A 12,001-nucleotide genomic window follows, 5' to 3' on the forward strand; every position below is an offset into this window, starting at 1 on the left:
ATTCTACAAACCAACCTGGACCTACCTTCACATCTTAAAGCTTTTCTACCCGGCTGCTATAAATATACAAGCATGGGAGCTTTGTACTGTCAGTTTTATGATGTCACGTCTCACCCAGCATAACCCCTCGCTCTCGGGAAAGAAAAAAAAAAAAAAAAAAAAAAAAAATCAGCTGCTGCTTGTGTTTGCCTTCACGGAAATCCCCATTGTGGTGACACAAGGAGACATAAGTCTTACGACAAGGCCTGAAGAAGCCCACCGCGGGTGGCCAGCCCATCGGGGGTTAAACGGCAAGGGATCTGACCAGTGCTCTTGCGTTAGGATCATCCTCCGACCACAGAGTCGCTTAACTGGTTAACGGCTCCCGAGGCAATTTTTTCTTTCATTTAACAGAAATACTTCTGTTTTTCCTCTCACCGCAGCTGGCCCTACCACAAGACAATGCAGCGTGAAAAAATTACCATACTCGTCCCTGTCCGAACAGGATGTCAGCAACTATCCATCCAGGATTTAAAAATAAAAGCCATCATAAATATAGGGGATCCAACACGGGCGTCAACGGTTACCCATTTAAAGGATACGTCGCAAGTTAGTTTTTTAGGATTTTGTGCGATTTACAATGCAGGTCTAGACATTTTTTGAAACAAAAGCGACTAAAAATGACCTTGTTTTATTACACATTCAGATTCAAAAAGGTAAAAAATAGCAACGATGCAAGCCTATCAGGCATGACGAGTCGATGTGACAAAAATATAAAGATATATCTAGACTAAGGGTCCATTCACACGTCCGTATGTGTTTTGCGGATCCGCAAATTGCAGATCCCCAAAAAGACAGACACCGGCAATGTCCGCATTTTACGGACCGCACATTGCCGGCACTCTCATAGAAAATGCCTTTTCTTGACAAAACTAGGACATGTTCGATTTTTTTGCCGATCCGGACAGCACATTCCGGCCCCATTGAAAGTGAAAGGGTCCGCACCTGTTCTGCAAAATTTGCGGAACGGATGCGGACCCATTTTGCGGGCGGGTGAATGGACCCTTAGGGCTCATGCACACAAACGTTTTTGCGTTCCGTTCCGTGACTACATTAAAGTCAAGGGGTCCGCAAAAATAAAAAGACGGAACACATACGAAATGTACTCGGTATGTCTTCCGTATCCGTTCCGTTTTTGCGGAACCATCTATTGAAAATGTTATGCCCAGCCCAATTTTTCCTATGTAATTACTGTATGTGCCATACGGAAATACTGAACAGAAAAACAGAACTGAACCAGAAACATTACTGAAAAAAAAAATTGAAAAACAGATCCATTAAAAAACGGGCCGCAAAACACTGAAAACGCCATACGGTCGTGTGCATGAGCTCTTAAAGAGAGAAAAGAAGGATAAAGAGAAGGGATCTGCAGGCACTACGAGGGGTAGTCTATACACTACACGTACAGGCTGTGGGAAGCAGCCCTAGCCCTGGTAAGAACATGTGTACCTGTGCAGCACTGCTTGCCTTCCCCTGGCTGCTGCTACTGCTGCTTTCCCCTTGGCTGCTTCCATGCATATGACCACACAACCTCAGCACACGAAACAAATAAAAAGAACTATTCACTTACACGCCCCCCCCCCCCCTGCTTTGGTGATGCCCACTTTTGCCTGATTGGCTGACGCCACTTCCCAGGCACTTTTTTTTTTTTTTAACTGCACAACTTTATCACTGCGAAGACAACGGCATCAGTGCATCACCCAGCAGAGCTGCAGCTCAGGAGGGGCATGCCCATTACTCAGCATTTACACAAGCAATTTCCCCGAGCACTGCGTCACGGTGCAAGGGTGAAAATGTGACCAGCATGGCGTGGACAACTTATCGGAATACATCTTTATATGGCAACACTGTACAGAGACAGGAAAACTCCTTTAATCTGGCACTGAATAGTCCAGAATTAGGCCTCTAGCACACGACCGTATGTATTTTGTGGTCCACAAAAAAAACGGATCCGCAAAAAAATACGTCCGTGTGCATTCCGTATTTTTCGAATGGAACAGCTGGCCCCTGATAGAACAGCACTATCCTTGTCCGTAATGCGGACAATAATAGGACATGTTCTATCTTTTTGCGGAACGGAAATACGGAAACGGATAGCACACGGAGGACCTTCCGTTTGTTTTGCGGACCCATTGAAATGGATGGTTCCGTATATGGTCCGTGTGAGGAATATGGATTAATATTTACTGTCAGCCATGTCCTCACACCCCCCATTTGCTGACAGGATTTCCCTGCTTCAAAGCCCCAGCCCTGATTGTAATTTTATGCACCTCTTGGCATGACTCAGTTGGCCAGGAAGACACCCCTCAGGGGGTCCAAGCTTCAAGGAGAAGTTCACACCTCTGTGCAGCAGTTGGGAGCCACCTGAATCTGCAGGAAAACCCCCCAGCAGGGGGTATCTGCTTTGGCCTGGATCAATGAGATTTCCTAGACATATTGGCACCTACCTCTCATAAGGAATTATGAATCACCTGGCCACCGCAGACGCAAACCGGATACATATTTGTGTCCCGGTGGCCACGAGGTACGGTCCCATGGTCTTTGTTTACTCGTACCCAGTCGGGGTAGGGAGATACCCATATCTCCCCATAGAAGCCACCTACCGGTACCAGGTTTGGGCTCTAATTGTAGCCTGAACCCAGGCAGGTCCATTAGTCCCAGAACCATCTCCCTGTGACCCTCTGGTCTGGAGCTATGACCCCTAAAGTGTTTTGTGGGTCATTCACTGTCAGCCCAGAAGAGGGGGAGTTGACCCCTCCCTGAGGCAGGGAGGGGACGGACCAGCTGCAGGTTAAAAGCCTGGTGCCAGCAAGTAGGGGGCGTCTTTTTCTGAAGAGGGGTCGCATGCTACACATGTGTTTAGAGGGACCCAGGAAATAGCAGGAGAACACAGCCCCTCGGGTGGCCTCCTGCTCAGGACATCGCCAAGGAACTCTCATCATACTTGGTAACTTACTTTCACACTGCTTAATCCTATTGTAACCATATACCCTGTAATCTGTAACCTCAGACCACTGTATATATATTGTCTGTGTATAGTGTGTTATATCTAGTGCGCTCTTATAGCGATTAAATCTATAATTTAATCTTGTGCTATCTTGTATCTCGATCACGAATCCCCACGTCCGTGTTTTGGCCTAGTTATAAGCTACCGCGGGTTGGTTTCTGACCCTATATAATCCCGTTAGCGGACCGGGCTTATATCAAACGAGAAACTGGTGGCAGTTACCCGGGCTGAGTGTGGGCTGTTTTCACTGCGGCAGTGAAAAGGCCCTTCCAGCTTGTTGCCTCTCTGTGCCCGCGTGGACAGGAGGTGTGTGTGTAAACTATACCAGCCTGACCTTACGTGCTCCTCTGGAGGGCGTAACTTCACGTTTTTGGTAAACCCCGTGATCATACCAGGTCTCGTGAGCTCGACGTGGTTGACGTCAGCAGGACACGAGGGGTGGTATTCATCACATATTGGTGGCAGCAAAGTGGGATCGAGATACTAGTGTGTGTGAGTGTGAGACCCATACTCCCAGACACTAAAGACGACCAGCAGTAGCTCTTGCTGCTGGAGTCTTAAGATCAGCTCAACACTAGACTGTCTGAGGGCAGATACAATAAGGTGTGTGTGCATCAGGTTGCAGTGGTGTCAGTGACCACCCGTTGCAATGACGGCCAGTATCACAAGGAGCAAATCGAAGGAGATGGCCGATGCTTTAAATGGGGGCGGAGAGGAGGTGGAAGGCGAGGGGGAGCACAACCAAAGCTCCCCAAGGAGCCAGTCGCCAGAGGTGAGGTCCGCGGCGGGCCTCGCTCCACCTGCCCCTCCCCCCAGCCAAGCTGGCTCAGCTGCTCTCCTACAAGCTGCCATGGACCGTCTCCAGGCTGGAGACCAGGCAGCCTCTGAGCTCCTACTGGCGGCTGCAGAGCGTCGCGAGCAAGCAGAGGCTGCAGAGCGTCGCGAGCGAGCAGAGGCTGCAGAGCGTCGCGAGCAAGCAGAGGCTGCAGAGCGTCGCGAGCGGGCCGAGCGTGAGCACCAGCTACAGATGCTCCAGCTAAAGCTCCAATTCCAGCAGCCATCCCCAGCCCAATGTGAGTCTCCAGAGGTCCGGATTCCCAAACTGCGGGCGGAGGACTTTCCCCTACTGGACAAAGATGGGGACCTGGACACCTTTTTGTTGGCATTTGAGACAGCCTGCCATCAATACCAGCTGCCAGAGGACCAGTGGGTCAGATTCCTCACGCCACGGCTCAGGGGAAAAGCCCTTGAAATCTTCGGGTACCTGCCCAGCGAGACCATCCTGAGCTATGAGGACATCAAACAGGCTCTGGTCAGGCAGTATAACTTAACCCCTGAGTCGTACCGGAAAAGGCTCAGGAATTTGCACCGGGGTTCTACCCAGAGCTGGGCCGATCACATGCGGGCCTTGCTGAGAGCGGTCGACCAATGGACCACAGGATTGGAGCTCTCCACCGTCCAGCAGCTGAAGGAGCTCATCGCCACAGAACAGTTCTTGTGGAACTGCCCAGAGGATCTCCAGCAGTACCTCCGTGACCGGAAGCCAAAGGGGGCCTCCGCAACCGCAGCCCTGGCCGATGAATACACCAACAACAGGACTTCAGAGGCCCGGAAACCTGTCGGCTGGAGAGGGGGTAAGACGCACGCTGCACCTGCTACCCCTGCCCCTAGGCCCAAGTGGGCACCGGCCCCTGCTGCACTTTCCACGTCGGTGGGGGAACCCCGACTTTGTCACCTGTGTAAGCAGCCAGGACACTTCAAAGCCATGTGTCCCCAGCGCCCGAGGGATCCGTCCCAGTCATCAACCCGGAAACCGTCCACGGTGTTGTGTGTGGGTGGGGGTGGTGGGAGGTCCCTTGACAATGTTCAACCGGTCACCGTGGGCCAGGCCGTGGCCATGGGACTTAGAGACACCGGCGCTGAAATGACACTGGTACGGCCTGAACTGGTGACACCCTATGATTTACTGCCCGGGAGATCCCTCACTGTCTCCGGGATTGGAGGAGTGGAACCGGCGCTGCCCGTCGCCAAGGTCTATCTGGACTGGGGCGCCGGTCGAGGGGTAAGGGAGGTGGGGGTATCCGCAAATATCCCCGCCAGTGTTTTGCTGGGGACGGACCTGGGGCGGCTTGTGTCTAAGTACGTGGCCGCTGACACCCCAAGGTCCGATTCCCCAGAAGGTGATGTGATGTCCCCCCCTGATAATACTGTGAATGTACCTATTATGCATGTTGATGGGGATGTGGGGGATGTAATGTGTGCCTCTCCCCTCAGTGGGGAGGGGGTCATTCCTGTCAGCTGGGCGGAAGCCCCAGGGTGTAGCCAGCAAGCCTGCTGGACCCTGTTGTCCTCCAGTGTGGTGACTGGGGGGACAAGCAGGGGGCAGACAGCTGCAGGGGGGGAGGATGCAAATGAGGTCAGGGCTGTCCCAGGAGAAGTAGGACTGCCAGGTGAACTCTCAGTGCAGTGTTCCTCCCCCACTGGGATGTCAGAGGGCCAGGTTAGTCCGTCTGGACTGGCGACTTGGTCAGGAGCCGAGGGAAAGCAGGCACTACCAGCAGTGGCAGCGGCCATAGCTGCTGTCACGCGCAGTGTGAGTGCTGGGGCCCTAGGGGCCCCTCAGGGGTCTGATGGCTTTCCCCCTTCCGACCAAGTGGCTGCCGAGTCAGAGGGAGGCCAGGAGACAGGTCCCAGGGACCTGACAGGGGACGTGGCAGTCTCGTCTATTCTGGCCATGTCCAGTCAGGAGTTTCAGGCAGCGTTAGCGGCTGACGCCAGCCTGAACGCTCTCAAGGAGCAAGCGGAACAGCCCCCCTCGGACTCAGACCTCGAGCGGATGGTCTGGGACCAAGGACGGCTGTACCGGGTCACGGTCCAGCCGGGCTCACAGGAGGCGTGGCCTAGGGACCAACAGCTAGTGGTACCCTATCAGTTCAGGAAGGAGTTGTTGCAGGTGGCGCATGAGATTCCGATGGCTGGACACCTAGGGATCGCTAAGACAAGGGCCAGATTAGCCCAGCATTTCTACTGGCCAAAGATGGGGGCTGATGTGGTTGCCTACTGCCGTTCATGTGACACCTGCCAGCGGGTGGGGAAGGCGGGGAGACGCCCCAAAGCCCCACTGGTAACGCTGCCCATAATTGAAGAGCCTTTCAGGAGGGTGGCTGTGGATCTAATTGGACCGCTGTCCATTCCCAGCAGCTCCGGGAAACGCTTCATATTGACGGTAGTAGACTATGCCACCCGGTACCCGGAGGCGGTAGCCTTGTCATCCATTCGGGCCGACAAGGTGGCTACTGCTTTGCTGGAGATTTTCTCCAGAGTGGGCTTTCCCCAGGAAATGCTCACCGACCGGGGGACCCAGTTCATGTCGCAATTGATGGAGTCCCTCTGTAAGCAAACACAGGTGCAACATCTGGTGACCAGCCCGTACCACCCACAGACAAACGGCCTGTGTGAACGATTTAATGGCACCTTAAAGCAGATGCTTAGGATGTTGGTCGACTCCCACGGGCGTGACTGGGAGCGGTACCTCCCACATCTGCTGTTTGCTTACCGAGAGGTCCCACAGGCCTCCACGGGGTTCTCCCCCTTCGAGCTCCTGTACGGGCGACGTGTGCGGGGGCCCCTGGCTCTGGTGAAAGAGGCCTGGGAGGGAGAGGTAGTCACCCCTGGAGTGTCGGTCGTCGAATATGTCATGCGCTTCCGGAACAAGATGCAGGCCTTGTCGCAGCTGGTGCACGATAATATGGAGCGGGCCCAGGCCGACCAGAAGCGATGGTATGACCAGAACGCTTGTGAGAGGACCTACCAGGTGGGTCAGAAGGTATGGGTACTGGTCCCCGTACCTCAGGACAAGCTTCAGGCGGCCTGGGAAGGCCCGTACCTCGTGCATCAGCGCCTCAATGCCGTGACGTACCTGGTCACCCTGGACCACGCCCGAGGAAGGCGTAAGGCCTTCCACGTGAACATGATGAAGGCCCATCATGAGAGGGGGGAATGTGCCCTCCCTGTCTGCAACCTCCCCGAGGAGGGGGAAGAGGAAACCCTCCTGGACATGCTCACCCAGGTGAAGGCGGGTGGGTCCATCGAGGATGTGGAGGTGGGCCAACAGCTCTTGACGGACCAACGGTCCCAGCTGTGGGCCACCCTTCACCCCTTCCGGGAATTGTTCAGCAACAAGCCCGGAAGGACAGAGCTGGCTGTCCATCACGTGGACACTAGGGATCACCCCCCAATCCGGCGTTCAGCATATCGGGTTTCCTTGGAGGTGCAGCAGCACATGCGCCAGGAGATTGACGAGATGCTGAAGCTGGGGGTCATCCAGGCATCCAACAGCGCTTGGGCCTCGCCTGTGGTCCTCGTCCCAAAGAAGGACCGGACCACCCGGTTCTGCGTGGACTACAGGGGACTCAACGCTGTCTCGGTCACCGATGCGTACCCTATGCCACGCATCGATGACCTGCTCGATCAGTTGGCCGGGGCCCAGTACCTGACCATCATGGATCTGAGCCGGGGGTACTGGCAGATTCCCCTGACCCCGGAGGCGCGGGAACGCTCTGCCTTCATCACCCCCTTTGGATTGTACGAATCCACAGTGATGCCGTTCGGCATGAAGAATGCCCCTGCCACTTTTCAGCGGATGGTCAACACGCTGCTTAAGGGACTCGAAAGGTACGCGGCCGCGTACCTGGATGACATTGCCGTCTTCAGTCCCACCTGGGAGGATCACCTGCAGCACCTGATGCAGGTGCTGGGGCGGATCCACCAGGCAGGCTTGACCATCAAGCCGGAAAAGTGCCAGCTGGGCATGAGCGAGGTCCACTACCTGGGGCACCGGGTAGGCGGGGGGACCCTTAAGCCAGAGCCCGGGAAAGTGGATGCTATCGCATCCTGGCCCACCCCCAGGACCAAGAAACAGGTGATGTCCTTCCTGGGCACCGCAGGGTACTATAGGAGGTTCGTTCCCCACTATAGTAGCCTGGCGAAGCCCTTGACGGATCTCACCAAGAAGAAGCTGCCCTCCGCAGTCGATTGGACGAACGACTGCGAGACGGCCTTCCGAGCGCTGAAGGCCGCCCTCTCGAGCTTCCCTGTACTCCAGGCGGCCGACTTTACGCTGCCGTTTATAGTGCAGACTGACGCCAGTGATTTCGGCCTCGGTGCCGTACTCAGCCAGGTTGACACTACGGGCCAGGAACACCCTGTTCTGTACCTGAGTCGGAAGCTCCTGCCGAGGGAGGTGGCGTACTCCACAATGGAGAAGGAGTGCCTGGCAATTGTCTGGGCACTGCAACGGTTGCAGCCGTATTTATACGGGCGCCGCTTCACGGTGGAGACCGACCACAACCCCCTCAGTTGGTTAAACACCGTATCCGGGACGAATGGGAGGCTGCTACGCTGGAGCCTAGCTCTCCAGCAGTATCACTTGACCATTCGCCACAAAAGGGGCCGTGACCACGGGAACGCCGATGGGCTATCCCGACAAGGAGAGGGGGCGGATGGGCGCACGGGGGAGCACAGGAATGTGCTGCCCCCTGGCGCCCTCTAAAAGGGGGAGGTGTGAGGAATATGGATTAATATTTACTGTCAGCCATGTCCTCACACCCCCCATTTGCTGACAGGATTTCCCTGCTTCAAAGCCCCAGCCCTGATTGTAATTTTATGCACCTCTTGGCATGACTCAGTTGGCCAGGAAGACACCCCTCAGGGGGTCCAAGCTTCAAGGAGAAGTTCACACCTCTGTGCAGCAGTTGGGAGCCACCTGAATCTGCAGGAAAACCCCCCAGCAGGGGGTATCTGCTTTGGCCTGGATCAATGAGATTTCCTAGACATATTGGCACCTACCTCTCATAAGGAATTATGAATCACCTGGCCACCGCAGACGCAAACCGGATACATATTTGTGTCCCGGTGGCCACGAGGTACGGTCCCATGGTCTTTGTTTACTCGTACCCAGTCGGGGTAGGGAGATACCCATATCTCCCCATAGAAGCCACCTACCGGTACCAGGTTTGGGCTCTAATTGTAGCCTGAACCCAGGCAGGTCCATTAGTCCCAGAACCATCTCCCTGTGACCCTCTGGTCTGGAGCTATGACCCCTAAAGTGTTTTGTGGGTCATTCACTGTCAGCCCAGAAGAGGGGGAGTTGACCCCTCCCTGAGGCAGGGAGGGGACGGACCAGCTGCAGGTTAAAAGCCTGGTGCCAGCAAGTAGGGGGCGTCTTTTTCTGAAGAGGGGTCGCATGCTACACATGTGTTTAGAGGGACCCAGGAAATAGCAGGAGAACACAGCCCCTCGGGTGGCCTCCTGCTCAGGACATCGCCAAGGAACTCTCATCATACTTGGTAACTTACTTTCACACTGCTTAATCCTATTGTAACCATATACCCTGTAATCTGTAACCTCAGACCACTGTATATATATTGTCTGTGTATAGTGTGTTATATCTAGTGCGCTCTTATAGCGATTAAATCTATAATTTAATCTTGTGCTATCTTGTATCTCGATCACGAATCCCCACGTCCGTGTTTTGGCCTAGTTATAAGCTACCGCGGGTTGGTTTCTGACCCTATATAATCCCGTTAGCGGACCGGGCTTATATCAAACGAGAAACTGGTGGCAGTTACCCGGGCTGAGTGTGGGCTGTTTTCACTGCGGCAGTGAAAAGGCCCTTCCAGCTTGTTGCCTCTCTGTGCCCGCGTGGACAGGAGGTGTGTGTGTAAACTATACCAGCCTGACCTTACGTGCTCCTCTGGAGGGCGTAACTTCACGTTTTTGGTAAACCCCGTGATCATACCAGGTCTCGTGAGCTCGACGTGGTTGACGTCAGCAGACACGAGGGGTGGTATTCATCACAGTCCGCAAAAAAAAAGGGAACGGAAACGGAATGAAATTACGTTTGTGTGCAAGAGGCCTTAAAGGGGGATTCCAGTTATAATAACGTATCCCCAGGATGGAGGATAGCTATCAGATTGGTGGCGGTCCTACTGTTGGAAACTCCAGTGATCACAAGAATGGGGGCCCCATACTCTGTGGAGACCTCTGAAATGGACGGAGCGACTGGCCGAAAAAGTGCGTTCACCTATCTCCCATAGCAATGGAGGAGAAGCGCGCTTTTCCGACCATCATTTCTGTTGGTGCTCCACAGGGTACATGACCCTTTGTGATCGGTGGAAGTCCTAGCGGTAGGACCCCCACCTATCTGTGGATAGGGAATAACTTGTTATAACCAGAATACCCCTTTAAATTTCACAAGGATTTCGTGCTGAAACCCGTGTGGGGCATCCGTGTCCTGTTATCTCCCATGGAAATCCGTGTTGCCACCCATAGGGCCGTGGTTTTTTTCCGTAGTCGTAGTCAGATTCAGAGACCAACACACCTCAGATTTTACCGTGTGGACACACCACGTCACACACACACAGATGAAGCATTGACTGACGTAGGCCGCAGCCTTTACTATTGAAGGCTGAACTCTGGTTGCTAATGGCAACAGGGCTAGGCCAGGCAGGAATATTTCGGTCATGTGCGCGTCACTTAAAGGGGTTGTCATCACATCCAGCCAAACAAACAAATTTATAACGTGGCGCCAACAGATGTCCACTCAACTGCCAAACAGAGCGGGGCAAGTAGTATGGCGCCTCCTAGCGTCACCGCCATTCCCCGCTTCCTTCAATCACTTTTTCACAATATTTCCCACTTTGTCAAATCCAAAAACTTGAACAATATAAAAGTAATGTCCTATAATCCAGAAGAGAAAAGCATTATCATGTGTATGTACGAGGATGAGGCCTACACACAGCACGCTTCACCTAAACTTTCTCACGGTCTCCTGGCTGGAATATCCCCAGGAGAGGAGTCTATAAGTACATCAACAGGACGGTATTACAGCGCCACACGGTGGAGAGACGAGAGCCAGCGCCCTGCCAGACTCCTCCAGCGGCAGCTCTAAGGAGGCCATGAAAGATTTACTAGACAAGAAGACGGCCTAAAAGACTCTGTGTGGAGCCAGCACCAGATATATATATATACCGCATATATACTCATACCCGCAGCTTTATAACCGCTATATAACACCAAGATGTTCTGCAGGGCAGCGTAATAATATCAATCATAACATCTGCCAATAAACTAAAGTGCTAACGATCTAGAGAGAGACATAGATGGATAATAGAGATAAAGGAGATAGATATAAAGTGATAGATGATTGATAGATATAGAAATAGATAGTAGGATATATATGAGATAGACAGATATGAGATCGATAGTATGGATGGATAGATAGGAGATAGATATGAGATAGATAGATATTAGATAGATAGATACCGTAGATATTAGATAGCGATAGATAGATAGATAGATAGATAGATAGGAGATAGATAGATAGATAGGAGATAGATAGATAGATAGGAGATAGATAGATAGATAGGAGATAGATAGATAGATAGATAGATAGATAGGAGATAGATAGATAGATAGATAGATAGATAGGAGATAGATAGATAGATAGATAGGAGATAGATAGGAGATAGATAGATGATAGATAGATAGATAGATAGATAGATAGATAGATAGATAGATAGATAGGAGATAGATAGATAGATAGATAGATAGATAGATAGATAGATGATAGATAGGAGATAGATAGATAGATGATAGATAGATAGATGATAGATAGATAGATAGATAGGAGATAGATAGCTAGATAGCTAGATAGATAGATAGATAGGAGATAGATAGATAGATGATAGATAAATAGATAGATAGATAGATAGATAGGAGATAGATAGATGATAGATAAATAGATAGATGATAGATAGATAGATAGATAGGAGATAGATAGATAGATAGATAGATAGATAGATAGACAGATAGGAGATAGATAGATAGATAGATAGATAGATAGATAGATAGATAGGAGATAGATAGATAGATAGATAGATAGGAGATAGATAG

At 52.1% G+C, this 12,001-nt stretch overlaps 1 protein-coding gene across 3 annotated transcripts in view; it reads right to left on the bottom strand.

The window, feature by feature from the left end:
• The window catches only part of FAM53A (family with sequence similarity 53 member A), a 68,728-nt gene that overhangs the window by 54,480 nt on the left and 2,247 nt on the right, over positions 1-12,001 (bottom strand). The window contains exon 1 of one of the 3 annotated variants that reach the window (XM_044295449.1): positions 1,489-1,575. The exons of 1 other annotated variant lie outside the window; for it this stretch is intronic. The gene's annotated coding sequence lies outside the window, so the exon portion shown is untranslated. Of the gene's footprint in view, positions 1-1,488; positions 1,576-12,001 lie in introns of those variants that run through there. One more of the 3 variants, XM_044295447.1, reaches the window with a different exon arrangement.

Source organism: Bufo gargarizans, chromosome 1, assembly GCF_014858855.1.
Source record: "Bufo gargarizans isolate SCDJY-AF-19 chromosome 1, ASM1485885v1, whole genome shotgun sequence".
Lineage (NCBI taxonomy): Eukaryota > Metazoa > Chordata > Amphibia > Anura > Bufonidae > Bufo > Bufo gargarizans.